We start from the raw sequence: 16,376 nt of genomic DNA, 5'->3' as shown, positions 1-16,376 counted from the left end.
ATTCAGTTTAGGAGAGATTTTTCGAACTGGGGAGATAAATTAAACTCTTCACTAAACCCCCTGCGTAAGAAAGGCGTTTCCTTGATTAAGAAAAACCGTCTGGGATTAGCAAGAATAAGGTAAAAAATAATGAAATAAAAGTTCGATTTTCAAGGGATTTTCAGCAAGGTGGAGGTCGGCTATAGCAAGGATTAGTGGTCGTAGTGGTCGTGGTGGTAATCGTATTCGTCGTAGCCGTAGTAGTCGTCGTCGCCGTAGTAGTCGTCATTGTGGTGGCCGATGATGGGGTAGTTTGGAGAGGGGTAGTCCTGGTGGATGTGGACGTGGCGGCTGTGTAGGGGTGTGATGGTGCCTTGCAGAAGGGAGCCAAGTGGATCTGTAACCCATTCGTAGCCCCATTAACACTCTCACGTTCCTAACTCACTCTCAGCTGAATAATACCCTCAGCTTAATATTAGCCTCACCTTAATATAGCCTCAGTTTAACAATAAACTCAGCTTAACAATATCCCCAGCTTACTAATTTCCTCAGCTCACTAATATCCTCAGATGTTACTAGAATAGGATACTAGTGTTTTCCCGACCATGGGAATAAGCAAAGAAACTGTGAAAGCTCTTTACAATACTGTACACTATATTCACTGTGACTGAGAATTAAATGTGGGTATGAAAGAGACTGTGGGAGCTAATTCCTCACCAAGAATGTCTCAGTGTGGGAGAAGATATCATACTCACTCAAGGGTATGGAGGGACGGGGGAGTAGATTCGTAGGGAGGGCAGACCTTCCATTCCTCCTCCTCCCCAGACCACCTGGCACCTTCTCTTGGCTTCCTTCAGGTGTGGAGATGATCTGAGGGGCATCATGAGATGAGGAGATGATTTGAGGAGCATCTTGAGATATGGAGATGATTTGAGGAGCATCTTGAGGTGCGGAGATGATTTCGGGAGCATCTTGAGGTGCGGAGATGATTTGAGGAGCATCTTGAGATATGGAGATGATTTGAGGAGCATCTTGAGGAGCGGAGATGATTTGAGGAGCATCTTGAGATATGGAGATGATTTGAGGAGCATCTTGAGGTGCGGAGATGATTTGAGGAGCATCTTGAGGTGCGGAAATTATTTCGGGAGCATCTTGAGGTGCGGAGATGATTTCAGGAGCATCTTGAGGTGCGGAGATGATTTCGGGAGCAACTTGTGGTGCAGAGATGATTTCGGGAGCACCCTGTGGTGCGGAGATGATTTGAGGAGCATCTTCAGGAGTGGAGATTATTTGAGGCGCATCTTGAAGTGCAGAGATAATTTCGGGAGCATCTTGAGGGTCAGAGATGATTTCGGGAGCATCTTGTTGTGCGGAGATGATTTGAGGAGCATCTTGGGGTGTGGAACTGATCAGAGAAACTTCACCTGCTGCGGCTGAGGGAGGTTTTTCAGTCCTGGTACTGATCAAGGGGGCATCAGGTGAGGAACTGATCAAGATATATTCTTCAAACAGGATACTGACTGACGGAGCTTCTTCAGGTGTGGATTTGTTCAGGGGAACTTCTTCAGGAGGTGTACTGATCGAGGGAATTTCTTCAGATGTGGAACTGGTCGAGGGAACATCTCCAACTCTTGAGCGGACTACGGGAACCTCTTCAGGTGTGGCACTGGCAGCATCTTCCTCAGGTGTGGAAATGACGAGAACTTCGTCAGGTACGGTAAAGATCAGGGGAACTTCAGGTGTGGAATCGATCTGGGGAACTTCTTCAGGCGTGAACCTAATTAAAGGAGCATTTTCAGGTGTGGAACTGATCAGAGGAAATTCTTCAGGTAAGGAACTAATCAAAGGAGCCTCTACAGGTGTGGAACTGATCAGAATTTCTTCAGATGTGGAGTTCGAATCATAGACTTCAGAAACGGCTCCAGGTGTGTCGAGGACTTCAGGAATGACTTCGGATTTATATTCAGGTATGTAGAAAGCTTCAGGAATTTCAGGTGAATATTCAGGTGCCTGGAAAACCTCTGCGACGACTTCAGGTGAGTAGAAGACTTCAGGAACGACTTCAGGTGGATATTCAAGTCTAGGATATTCTGGTCTGTAAAGGACTTGATGTACAATTTCAGTTGTGTGGAAGGTTTCAGGAACGTCGTCAGCTGTGTAGATGACTTCAGGATGGACTTCGGCAATGATTTCAGGTGTGGAACTCAACTGGTGAAGGACTTCTTGTGAGGAAATGATGTACTGGAGGAAAGGAGCCTGATCCTGAAATTCATCGTCAGCAAGGATGGCCACTTCAGGTTGACTGTCTACCCGGGGAGCGGCAGCACGTAAATCTCCAGTTTCAGGAAGATTAGTTTCAAGTAGAGTTTCGACTTCAGGTAGATCTTCAGCTCCAGGCGGGACCACATCTTGAACTTCGGCTAGATCTTCAGCTCCAGGCGGGACCACATCTTGAACATCAGGTAGATCTTCAGCTCCAGGCGGGACCACATCTTGAACTTCAGGTAGATCTTCAGCTCCAAGCGAGACCACATCTTGAACTTCAGGTAGATCTTCAGCTCCAGGCGGGACCACATCTTGAACTTCGGCTAGATCTTCAGCTCCAGGCGGGACCACATCTTGAACTTCAGGTAGATCTTCAGCTCCAGGCGGGACCACATCTTGAACTTCAGGTAGATCTTCAGCTCCAGGCGGGACCACATCTTGAACTTCGGCTAGATCTTCAGCTCCAGGCGGGACCACATCTTGAACTTCAGGTAGATCTTCAGCTCCAGGCGGGACCACATCTTGAACTTCAGGTAGATCTTCAGCTCCAGGCGGGACCACATCTTGAACTTCAGGTAGATCTTCAGCTCCAGGCGGGACCACATCTTGAACTTCAGGTAGATCTTCAGCTCCAGGCGGGACCACATCTTGAACTTCAAGTAGATCTTCAAGCAAATCACCTTCCTTTCGAAGTTCTTGGGGACTGTTGTTCTTTTCCTGCTGAGGTTCTGAAGAGTTGTTCTTCTTTACCTGGTGAAGTTCTGAAGGATTATTGTTCTTTTCCTGCTGAAGTTCCGAGAGATTGTTTCTCTTCTCCTGCTGAAGTTCTGAGGGACTGTTGTTCTTTTCCTGGTGAAGTTCTGAGGGATTGTTGTTCTTTTCCTGGTGAAGTTCTGAGGGATTGTTGTTTTTTTCCCTAAGTTGTGAGGAACTGTTATTATTTTCCTGGTGATATTCTGGGGGATTGTTCAACTCTTCCTTCATCCCCTCGTTATAATCACTCTCACCGGTGCCTGAGTTTGCCGCATCGTGGGAGTCACTGGGGAAGTTTGGGACTGTCTTGTGCACCGTCTTGCCAAGTGATGTTCGTGAAGTGGGTGGAGGTGCAGGAGAAACCAAAGGCACGGCCACCAGCACCGCCAGGAGGGCTAGGAGCGCCATCCAGAGAGTTCCTACCCTGATCATGGCTGAAGGTGGAGTGAGGGGAACGACTGCTCCTCCTCTTTTTATATATGATCATCTGTGCCTTATCTTGCGCTAGGGTCGAGTGGGACGATTTTAGATAGAAAGGTGGGTAGTTCTCCACAAGGATGCGTGTTCGATTCCAGGCTTGGGTAGGAAACGGTTTGATCGTTTAAATTTTGTTAAGACAGACACTGATTTTTCCACATGATCCACCGAAATGTCATTAAAAAAGAAAAACAAAAAACACACGCGTCTGTTGACACCATTAAACCAGTCTTGAATGAGGCAGCCCTAGCTTGTGTTCAATATGGACGGAGGATATAAACCCCGAAGTGATGACATATGAAGGTATGTGCAAGAAAGAGGACTGCTGAACCTTGAGGAATTAATTGTAAAGTAAATACCCAGTCGAACACAAAATAATAATTGTGGGTCCAGATAAAATTTTCAGTAATTGTTCAAACATGTGAAGCGAAGGGAAATATCACACTGCAGCCGATATTTGGTGTGGGAAATTGTAGCCCCACAAGCCTTGTAAATAATTCCGTACCTGAGATCCAGACTTTGTTATTTTCCCAACTACTAAATAATCCTTGGCGAGTTAAATCATTTTGAAATTATTGTGAGTGTTGCCTTTCAGTGGTACCAGGCTTTTCCCCAAAATCTGTCAAAATAGGCCCCCTCCCCCCAAAAAAAATAAATAAATAAATAAATAAATGAATGAAATACAAAATTACAACTTTCCCCGCTCAGACACATTAATCACGTGTGATGTAGATGCCCTTTTTTTTTTTTTTCTAGTACTACCTGGTGTCTACTTAATGTTGAGAGTACTAATAAACAGCCACTTAGAACGTACCTTCGGCTGAACAATATCTTCCGGCGTTAACTGAAAAAGAGTACTGTACCAGGGGTGTCGCTACCATGAATTAACAAAACGATACTATGACTAACATTTAACTATCAAGTTGAAGAAGGAGGATATATAATAAAGGTTACAGGAAAGTTTTTAACCTTTTCCATGTGGTTGGTACGTATGGGCATTGGAGCATTTCAGTCAAACTACTAACATCAATAGATATTGTTTAAAAAAAAAAAAAAGTCAACATATAAAAACGGAACATTTAAAGTTCGACCTGCGTGTGTGTGTGTGTGTGTGTGTGTGTGTGTGTGTGTGTGTGTGTGTGTGTGTGTGTGTGTGTGTGTGTGTTTAGATGGACCTTATCAACCCTCTCAGTGCGAGAGGTCCATCCTAAGATGAATAAAATCTAGTGGTAGCAAGAATAAAGTAGGAAATACGTGGTCAAGCATACGGCAGTTACACACACACACACACACACACACACACACACACACACACACACACACACACACACACAATAAAATAAAACTGCGAGGGAAGGACTCACAACTATAAATAGAGTGATACGGGATCGCATTCCTCGTCGGCCAGGGAGAATGACAAATAGAGTCAGATTGCAAATTCCGCTCACCTCTCCCCACTCTCCTGGATCACCGGATTTATAAATGTTTAAATGTGACGTAAAGGATTCAATCGCTTTATCACCATTTATCTATGGGGGGAAAATGCATCTTAATCCATTAGTTTCATTCAAGAGTCTATGAAACTATACTTTCCTTTTTTTATGCAAGGAAGAAGGAAACAAAACTCAGAAGCTAACAGGATTGTTCCCTCCATGAAAAAATAAAAACAAAACAGAGAGTCAAAGTCTTCCTTAATTTGGCCTAAAATTACCATCTCTCCCTCTTGACTGCTGAGTTTTATCAAGTGATTTACACTAGAAGGTAATGCTAATCACGAAGAAGAGAAATAAGCTGCAAAAGGGACGATAATTTGGCCCAAGTTAAGGTAAAGGGAAGACAAAAATGAGAAAGAGGCAGGGAAGGGAAACAGACTTTAGTGTTTGTGCTTATTTTCTGCCTGTTTATTTCCTCCTGTATTTATGTTATTTATCCAATTTATTTCGCTACAAATATGATAAATAGGGTATAGAAAATAACGAAGCGTACTAGTCAAGATTAATCGCTAAGAAAGAGGAGCTAAAAATCCCACTGGGCAAAAATAACTAACTAAATAAATAAGGGTGAAAGCCAGGCCCATCTGTCATCCAGGTGTCTCTATCTTTCACAGAATCTCTCCCCAGCAAAACACCCATATCTTAACCCCTTCAGTACGAGGGCAATTTACTTTCTTATTATTCCAGCCTCCACCAACCAGTTTCATTGAATTATTTACCCAAGATCCTCCTCACTACTTAATCACAACGAAAACGGAAAACAGGGGTTGCATTTCACTCATTTTCCAATTTAATCTTCCTCAGTCTTTTTTTTTTTTTTTTTTTTTTTTTTTTTGCTTCACCAGACGATTTTTCTAGCTTAGGGGAGATCTTTCGAAGTGGAGGGGTTAGATATGTCCTTCCATTAGTACGAGGTCTTTCCTAAGCTGGGTAAAATCGTCTGAAATGGGAGTGAAGGATTTAACTTGGTATCAAAATGGCGTCCCCATCATGAATGCCTAGCTGTACTGAGAGATTTACCCAGGAACCTAGTGCTAGTCACGAAGAAGTGCAATGGAAATGATGTGCTGTAGTACTGTATTTCTTTAGATACGGGAAATAAGCTGCAGGAGGAAATATATCGCCAAGTTAATATGAAAGAACTGTAACCTCTACTTCACACGAAAGACACTTGATTGATTGATTGGTGTACATGCGTGTGCGTTGATTAAGAAGTACACAAAGAATTGGTGTCATCACTGAGGCAACATATAGGATCTGAGAGAGAGAGAGAGAGAGAGAGAGAGAGAGAGAGAGAAACATCTGACAGGGTGGGTGCGACGATGACCAACATTTACCGTTCAACTCGCAATGTTTAGAGACGTCTGTAATATTCTTATAAAATTAAATCAAGTGCTGGAGAGGGCCGTATTGACGTGAGGGTACCGATAAAATCAGACGGTTCCGCTACCCGGCTCTACAAACATCCCTCAACTTCCTCCTTATCTCCCCAAAGTAGGTCGGTGGTAGACTAAAAGTAGGGTGGTGGTAGTAAGCAAAATCGAAACTTCAGCCTGCAGTCCAAGGTGTTCACGTCCAAATGAGCCTGCAGAACCACAACAATTACAAAACTATATCAGAATCGGACTGTATAAAGCTAGATGTTAGTTGAAATAGATTTACGACGAAAACGGCAAAAAATGTCACAGAAAATCGACGTATGGCACCATGATGCGAACAAAACAACACACACGTCCCCAGACCTATCGCCCATGGTTTCGTATTCTCTCTCTCTCTCTCTCTCTCTCTCTCTCTCTCTCTCTCTCTCTCTCTCGTATAATGGCGGACAGTAATATCGCTACGTTTTTTTAAGACGAATTCTTACAAGACTCTTACAGGGTCGTCCAGGGGCGTACCTAGAGATTGGGGGCCCGGGGGCCTAGGTTCTTTGCGGGGGTCCCCCACCAACATCTAGTGAGATTTGACGAAAAAGATTTGCAGTTAACAAACATGCTCCACCACTTAGTTGATAAAAAAGCGCAAAGCTGACCCACTAGATTAAGAATCAGCATTCAGCTCTATGCATAACTGAGTTGAGATATAAGCAGATCGGGTTACATTAACAATGTTTTAATTAGGGAGGTGTGTGCAATTATTATTCAAGTTGCCAGATATCTCATCCTCAAAACTTATCTAATATCTCAGCCGGGATTGTCGTCATGATATATATATATATATATATATATATATAAGCTTATAAATTTTTAAGGCTTTTGGGGACCCGGGGGCAGTTTCAAGCAGCCCCCCTGCCCCCCCCCCTCAGGTACGTCACTGGGGTCGTCTTCTAAGTGACTGGCGATATCCTAAAACCTTTCCTTAGCGATTTATTCTGCAACCCACTCTTTAATTTCCTCTTTATGTGTTACTGATGCAAACTATGTAAATACTGAAGCGATATCTATAAAACATAAGGTACGATCAGATTTTAAAGTATATTATGCAAACTGGATCGCTACAGAGGAGGTGCTGTACTCTTTTTAACTTAAATTTGGCCTAAAATTTTCATATCTTCACCTTGAATGCTGAGATATAAAAATTGATTAACAGTGGCATATGGTTTTAAAAGGTGCTGTGGAATGGATACAGAGGCAAAGTATATATTGTCTTTCCTTTCTTCTTCTTTTTTTCTTCTTCATCTCCTTTTTTTTCTTTAATCAAGAAGCTTCATGAAATAAGGTACAAGAGGATGAAAATATTAAGACCTATACAACGCCTCCCATGGCAACTAAAACACCACACACACACACACACACACACACACACACACACACACACACACACACACAAACTTGCTAGGCTCTGAAAATTGCAATAATGGGTTCCCTAAGTCGTTTTTCATTGTCTCGTTATATAATGATGGTGTATAGAAATTTGTGTCCGTAACTGCACTTTCTTCTGTGTAAGCGAACAAGAAGGGCAAGCATCGATCATCACAGATTTCTCAAGCACTAACTGTTAAGGAAGTGACAGTCGGTTAGTAGAAACTTTTTATTATTATTATTATTATTTTTATTATTATTCTCCATCCTTCTTTCCTTCCATCTTCTTCTATCTTTCTATCCTTCATTCTTTCCTCGCCCTTCTGCCTACGGGTGACTTTACACTTCCTCTTCTGTCTTTCATTCCTTCATTCTTTTCTCTTCCTTCTGCCTATAGGTGACTCTACACTGAGTGACAAGCCAAATGGTTTCCTGTACACCAGGAAATCATTTACTACGCTGAGTGGTAACCATATAACCAAATTTTGGCGCCTGGTTGTTTAGTGGGTAATTATTGTGCTCCAATCGGATTGAGCCGGTGAAGGTTTATATCCAAGGGGTGGCTGGGGTTTATTGCTCACGTAATGCCACTCAGGGATGAGTGAGGTTGGTCACTCTCATCTTAAATGTCAGGACCAACTCCCTAGTCCCGGGCTCCTACGCTCCTCATGGGGCAACGTAGGATTGGATGATGGATGGATTATTATTATTATTATTATTACTGACTAATATAGATGTCAGATGTAAACATTATTTTCCTCAGGTAAAGCTGTGATGTATGCTGTTAAAGCCACAACTCCATAAAGTGAAGTATATCCAGACTGATAATGTAAACTAAGCAGATTTTGAATACAGGTATGTCTGCTAATTACACCTTCTTGTTAACCTTATCCCGTATAATAAACAAATAAATAAAAATAAAAGAAGCTGTATGCGGCCTGAGATGAGAATGGGAGTGCGTTAGTGGACATCTGTGCTGGGAGGGGGTTGGTAATAGCCAATACCCTCTTCAGGCATAAAATGATCCACAGGTATACATGGCGAGTGATGAGAAGGGTGGGTGGTGAACTGAATGAAAGGAAGGCAATGATTGATTATGTGTGTGTGGATGAAAGGATGCGAAGATGTATATTGGATGCAAGAGTTTATAGAGGTTGGGGGAGTGGCCTTTCTGACCACTACTTGGTGGTGGCCAGAATTAGGATGCAAGTAAGATGGAGGAATAGAAGAAGGGAAAGACGAGAGGAAGGAGTAGTTGCAAGGAGAGTGGAAAGGTTACAAGAGGATGAGAAAAAGGCAGAGTATAAGAGAGAAGTGGAGGAACGATTGGGCAAATATGAATTGGAGCAGATGGGAGACGTGGAAGGTGTGTGTAAGATATTTACAGAAGAAATATGTGCAGCATGTGATGTGGTGTGTGGAAGGAAGAGAAGACGGAGGGATGCAAGGAACAGCGTGGTGGACTGAAGAGGTGAAACAGGCTGTGGCACAAAAGAAGAAAGCATACAATGAATGGATGAGAAATAGGGGCGTGGAAGAAGTTGAGAGGCAGAAGAGAGAGTTATATGTGGAAAGGAAGAGAGAGGTGAAAAGATTAGTAAGAGAGAGTAAGAAGAGAGTGGATCAGGAATTTGGAAGGAATTTGAGTGTAAAGTGGAGGGACTGTAAGAAAATGTTCTGGAGAGAAGTGAAAAGAGTAAGACAGGGTGGAAGTGAAGTTAGCAGGGGAGTGAAAGATAAACATGGTAGATTACTAGTGGAGAAGGGAGAAAAAGTGAGCAGATGGAGAGAACACTTTAAGGAATTGTTGAACGTAGAGGATGGAAGTAATGCGAGTATAAGTGGCTGGGGAATGGCTGGGAGAAGGAGGGAGGTGAGAAGACAGGTAGAAATCAGTAGGATAGAGGTTGTGGAAGCAATGAAGAAAGTTAAATCGGGGAAAGCCCCAGGAATTGATGGAGTGTGTGGTGAGATGCTGAAGCATGGGGGAGAGATAGTAGTAGAATGGATGTGGAAGATGTGCAGATTGGCCTGGGAGGAAGGTAGAGTCCCGGAGGATTGGAAGTCAGGTATAACTATTCCCTTGTACAAAGGAAAAGGGGAAAAAGAAGTGTGTGGTAATCATAGGGGCATTTGTCTTCTTAGTATAATAGGAAAAGTGTATGGTAGGATACTTATAGACAGAGTTAGAGAAAGAACAGAGAAATTAGTTGGAGAAGAACAGGGAGGCTTTAGGAAGGGAAGAGGTTGTGTAGATCAGATATTCATTCTTAGATCTTTAGTGGAAAAGTTTCTAGAGAAGGGAAAGAAGTTGTATGCGGCTTTCATGGATTTGGAGAAAGCATATGACAGGGTGGATAGACAAGGATTGTGGAAAGTGTTAAGAATATATGGAGTAGATGGGAAGTTGTTGAATGCTGTGAAGAGTATGTATGATGGTGCTAAGGCTGCAGTGCGTGTGGATGGTGAACTAAGTGAATTTTTCTCTTTGAAAGTTGGTTTGAAACAGGGATGTGTCATGTCTCCATGGTTGTTCAATCTGTACATGGATGGGGTAATAAAAGAGGTACAAGGTAGGGTAGTGGATGTTGGAGTGGCCCTGGTGAGAGAGGATAGTGTTTGGAAACTCCCTGTACTGTTGTTTGCAGATGATACTGTGTTGTTGAGTGAAGATGAAGGGGAGCTGCAAGGCTTGGTGGATGAGTTTGAGAGAGTGTGTAAGAAACGGAACCTAAAGGTGAATGTAGGGAAGAGTAAAGTGATGGTCTTTGAGAGAGGTGAAGTCAGTGAATGTATAGCGAGGTTGGATGGTGAGGAATTGGAAAATGTGAGTACGTTTAAGTATTTGGGTAGTGTGATGAGTAAGGATGGAGGTTTGGAGGGTGAAGTGCTTGAAAGGGTACAGCAGGGAAGAAAGGTTGCTGGTTCCTTGAAAGCAGTGATAAGAAACAGGGAAGTGAGCATGGAAGTAAAAAAGTTACTACATGACAGTATTGTGATACCAACTCTAACGTACGGAAGTGAAGCTTGGACGTTGTTGGAAGGACACAAGTCAAGAGTGAGAGCAGTGGAAATGAGTTATTTAAGAGGAGCTTGTGGAGTCACGTGGAGAGACAGGCTGACGAATGAGGATATAAAGGAGCGTTGTGGTGTTGATGTGGATGTGATAGGGAGCGTTGTGAGGAACACACTGAGGTGGTTTGGCCATGTGGAGAGGATGGAGGGTGAAAGACTGACGAAGAGAGTGTATGTGAGTGAGGTGGAGGGTGGAAGAGGGAGGGGGAGACCGAGGATGAGATGGAGGGATGGGGTGGAGAGGTATATGAGAGAGGGGGGTGTGAGTTGGGAGCAGGGTGGTGAAATGGCGGGGGACAGGGCGACTTGGAGGCGATTTGTTTGTGGCCACCCCAAACGGGATTGAGGCGTCTGGCAATAGATAGATAGAGATATGACAGGGTGGATAGACAACGATTGTGGAAAGTATTAAGAATATAATTATGGAGTAGATGAGAAGCTGTTGAATGCTGTGAAGAGTATGTATGATGGTGCTAAGGCTGCAGTGCGTGTGGATGGTGAACTGAGTGAATTTTTCTCTTTGAAGGTTGGGTTGAAACAGGGATGTGTCATGTCTCCATGGTTGTTCCATCTGTACATGGATGGGGTAATAAAAGAGATACAAGGTAGGACAGTGGATGTTGGAGTGGCCCTAGGGAGAGAGGGTAGTGTAAGGAAACTCCCTGTACTGTTGTTTGCTGATGATACTGTGTTGTTACGTGAAGACGAAGGGGAGCTGCAGGGTTTGGTGGATGAGTTTGGGAGAGAGTGTAAGAAACGGAATCTGAAGGTGAATGTAGGGAAGAGTAAAGTGATGGTCTTTGAGAGAGGTGAAGTCAATGAATGTACAGTGAGGTTGGATAGTGAGGAAATGGCAAATGTGAGTACGTTTAAGTACTTGGGTGGTGTGATGAGTAAAGATGGAAGTTTGGAGGGTGAAGTGCTTGAAAGGGTACAACAGGGAAGAAAGGCTGCTGGTTCCTTGACAACAGTGATAGGAAACGGGGAAGTGAGCATGGAAGTGAAAAAGTTACTACATGACAGTATTGTGATACCAACTCTAACGTATGGAAGTGAAGCTTGGACGTTGTTGGAAGGACACAAGCCAAGAGTGAGAGTAGTGGAAACGAGTTATTTAAGAGGAGCCTGTGGACTTACATGGAGAGACAGGCTGACAAATGAGGATATAAAGCAGCGTTGTGGTGTGGATGTGGATGTGATAGGAAGCGTTAGGAGGAACACACTGAGGTGGCTTGGCCATGTGGAAAGGATGGAGGGTGAGAGACTGACGAGGAGAGTATGTGAGTGGGGTGGAGTGGGGGAGGGGGAGGGGAAGGCCGAGGATGAGATGGAGGGATGGAGTGGAGAGGTATATGAGAGAGGGGGATGTGAGTTGGGGGCAGGGCAGTGAAATGGCGGGGAACAGGGCGACGTGGAAGCTATTTGTTTGTGGCCGCCCCGTACGGGATTAAGGCGTCTGGCATGATAGATAGATAGATAGAAAAATACGCCTTTAAGACTAAATTGTTGTATCTTTGGTTGGATTCATACGCTGCTGGAACGTGAATTTCTTGTAACCCTAAACTAATACTGTATATACAAGCATGTTAGAGTCTTTATATACGATACGAAATATATTAAGCAGAATAAGGTGTCAGCTAAGTGAAATCACATTGAAAAATTATATGCTTCCAATTTTCTAAGCATTTTGGCGTCCTCCCCCCCCACCCAAGAAATCTCGTATTTATTATAGTTTCCTACAAAATCCGTTTTCGTTCTTCAACGCTAACTATGACAGAAAACATTCCTAAAAGTGTGTGGTACACTTTACTATTTGTGTCTACCAGGCTGTTTATTTCGTTAAGATGAAAAAGGAGGAGGAGGAGGGGGGAGAAGAAGAGGATGAGGAGGAGAAGAAGAGGATGAGGAGGAGAAGCAGGAGGAGGAGGAGGAGGAGCAGGAGCAGGAGAAGAAGAAGAAGAAGAAGAAGGAAAAGGAGGGGGAGAAGAACTGACAGCCCAACTCTGGCACTCACAAACTGGTCTAAGGACTGAATATTTAACTTCGCCCTGTGACCTTGACTTTCAGTCGATTGTTCTCGAAATCGAAAAGCCTCGTCCTTATTTGACCCTTAACCCTTCCAACAAGTTTGGTCCAAATCGGACCAAAACTGTTCGAGTTGGCCTTGCCCTTTGGGCTTGACGTTTGGCCTTTCCCTGTGAACTTGACTTTTGCCAGATCATTCGCAGATCACTACAGTTTGATGTAAATCAAACTTACTGCTCTAAAAAACAAGAGGTGTTCTCACATTTCCACCAAATTTATAAAAATTTGGAAAAAAAAAAAACTGGTCGTAATTCTGTTTACACACACACACACACACACAAATGCCATTCAAAGCACAACACTCTTGCGAGCGTGTGTGCAGTAACACAACACTACCAATAACAACATCCAGCTGCAACTAATAATAATACTTGTGAATTAATGCTACTGTGGGAACCAAACTATGATAAAAACTGGTTAAAGTTCCCCATGATTACTTTCCATGATTCCTATCCATCTCCAGACGAGGTAGAGGCTGGATATATGCATGGAATGACGGGATGGGGGCGAGGGTAGGGAGTAGTGGAGAGTGAGGGGGTAGAGGAAGAGGAGGGGGTACGGGGAGAGGTTCGGTAGGTAGCGGTAGGGGTGGGGGATGGTGGTGGAAGTGGAGGGATTGGGTAGGTAGGAAAGGAGGGGGTTAGGGGATGTTAATGGGGGTGGAGGTAGGGGGGTAGGGGTGGATGAGGGGGATAGGGAGGAGAGATGAGGAAGTGAGGACGGGGGGTACGGAGGAGGGGTAGGGGTAGCGCGTAGTGGGGCATGGGGGTGGGGGGGTGGGGGTGAGGGTACTGGGAGAGGGAGAGGAGGAGGGGGTGACGGGAGAACAATTTTTCGTTGACTGAGGAATCATATTTTATCAATTTTCTCAATGTGTAAAATGGAGTAAATTACGAACTTTGCCTTATATATCAGTTTACATTAACCATAAGATATACGACACATGAACTACAGGAAACATCTCTATAGGTTTTGCTTTACGAACGACGTAGGTTAAACTGATTTTATTACTTAACTACCCCTTCCTCCCACCGCCTGAAACGATCTGAGCGAAACCAAGTGAAAAGATGACCGACAAAATCACAGGCGTTGAATTTTACCGTCAGTATTAGTTATCATTAATAAAGGTATTCTCAGCTTCACAATCTAAGTTACTTCTGCGCTACCTGTCTACAATATATACCTGAAGACTGGGAGATGTGAACACAATAAGGACAACACGCCTCCACGTGACCACACACACACACACACAGACACACACACACACACACACACAGTTTTCCTACTTTTCCCCAAAAATTCTCCTTTCTCTTCCCTCCACCTTCTTTTCCCTCACTATCTCCATCATTCTCCTCCCCAGTCTGTTTCTCTCCCCTGATCCTTCCCTCTCCACCTCCCTTTCCCACCACTGCACCCGCCTTGGCGCCTTCCAGTCGCCCTCCATCATCCTCATCTTTCTCCCCGTCTTCTACCCATCTAACACCCTTGAACCTTCCCCCCAATATTATTAACTCAACCTTCTCAAGCACCTTTTCCTAAAGCGATGTATTATAAGGCCATCACCACCATCTCATCATATTTACGACTATTACAAGATCATCATCATCATCCAGTAGTATCAAAAGGCCACAACGTAATACTAACGAAAACACTATAACGTCACGCGGCCTGAGGGGCCCACAGAATCCCGAAAACATGGCGGCCCGAACAACGAAATTTCCACCTTACCCTTCATTATTTCAACCAACCCTCACTCAGACAAAAAATAAAACTAGGCTCGTGGGAGCTACAAATGCAAAAATTTGTGGGCAGGACATAAATGATACTGGCCAGATTCAGAAGATATAAAAGGATATATAAGGAAATAACCTCTTAGGCCGATGACCAATTGCGTACCTCACCTCGGAATGAAGTTCAGTCTACTCGTCCATCTCACTAGTCCCACACACTTCCAGGGGTATTTTTCGTCACTCACAGAAGCCTTATTCACCCAGTTTTCCCGCGCCAACCGACGACAGAACGTCAAAAGCCGCCGCAAAATATCACAAAGCCAAAGAAACTACTTGGTCACGTGCTCGCCCTCCGTCTGCGTCTCCAGGTGTGAGGTGGTAGTGGAGGAGGCGGTGGGCGGGGCTTGTTATGTCACGTGGCTCACAGCGTCGTCTCTAGGGACAACCACTGATATAAATTAATCTCGTTTCCTTTATTCTACTTACTGATACCTGCGGTACTCGGTTAAAGATGATAAAAAGCTTCTTGCTTCAACATGACGTTCCTTATCGAGGGTATTTTCAATTGCAGATTAATAAAGAAACGAAGGAAATTGAGATCGGACTCTGCTGGCTCTCTTAGGTCTCACCCTCTCCCTGCCCCTCCGCCTCGACTCGGCTTTTTTTGACGTCTTGCAGTGCCCAAAAATTGACTTGCCTCTTTGGAAAAACCTATATTTTATAAAATTGTTGACGTGTAAGAAGTAAGTCGTACATGCATACCTAAAAGTCTAAAACACACACACACTCACTTCCTCCACATTACCTGCCCCACTGTCCTTCCACCACTCTCGTCCCCAGCCTGTTTCCATCCCCCTCCTCCTCCTCCCCCTCCTCCTTCCTGTCCCTCCACTGCCCCTGTGTGTTTCCTCCACTTTTCCCTTCTCCTTTCTCTTCATTATTGTCTTTTCCTCTCTTCCTCTCTCTTATTTTTCCCCCTCCTCTCCCTCTTACAATTACATTACTCTTGGCAATGAATCAGGTGTATGTTAAGCATGAGGGTAAGCCGAAGCATCCCCATCCCTTCTCTAGCCTTCCTGTTCTGCCTTTCTTTTATTTACAGTCTATATTAGTGGCAAGTGGGGGCGCTCTTCATCTACGTACCTGATGCAGTGCTACCTTTAAATGACATTAGACCACACACTTCTCATCATCGCAGCACACAGACACGCTCAAACACTCAAACACACACAGACATCTCTACCATCGAACCACATCACCTAAGACTCAGATTTCATCGTTATCATCCCCGCACTCACTCACACCACAAATTATGCAACCCTTATATTATCACCATCATCATAATTATCATCCTTCTTCTCTTCCTCCTCCTTTTCATTATCATCATCATCATCATCATCATCACCCAGATTTTTTTCCCCACCTGTGGATGGGTTCAGTTCAGAAAAAAAAAAAGAAAGAAAGAAAAGGAGGAAGACAAAACACATCAGGTGAAAATATATAACTTAAAAAATCTATATATTTCTTTTAACCAATAAAGACAATGTTATAAAAATTTGCTAATCTACCCTTACATATATTACTGCGTTAATTACACATGGGTTACATTCAATCCTATGTGAAAATAAATTAAAATTATGTACACAAACACAAAAAACATAAAACAAGATGAAGGAAAGAATATGCATATGGATGACAGACTATTATATTTAGAAAGATAA

This window comes from Coenobita brevimanus, chromosome 95 (assembly GCF_032717465.1).
Source record: "Coenobita brevimanus isolate Jiangsu-jjx chromosome 95, ASM3271746v2, whole genome shotgun sequence".
NCBI lineage: Eukaryota > Metazoa > Arthropoda > Malacostraca > Decapoda > Coenobitidae > Coenobita > Coenobita brevimanus.
Note: the sequence above shows the minus strand (reverse complement) of the source record.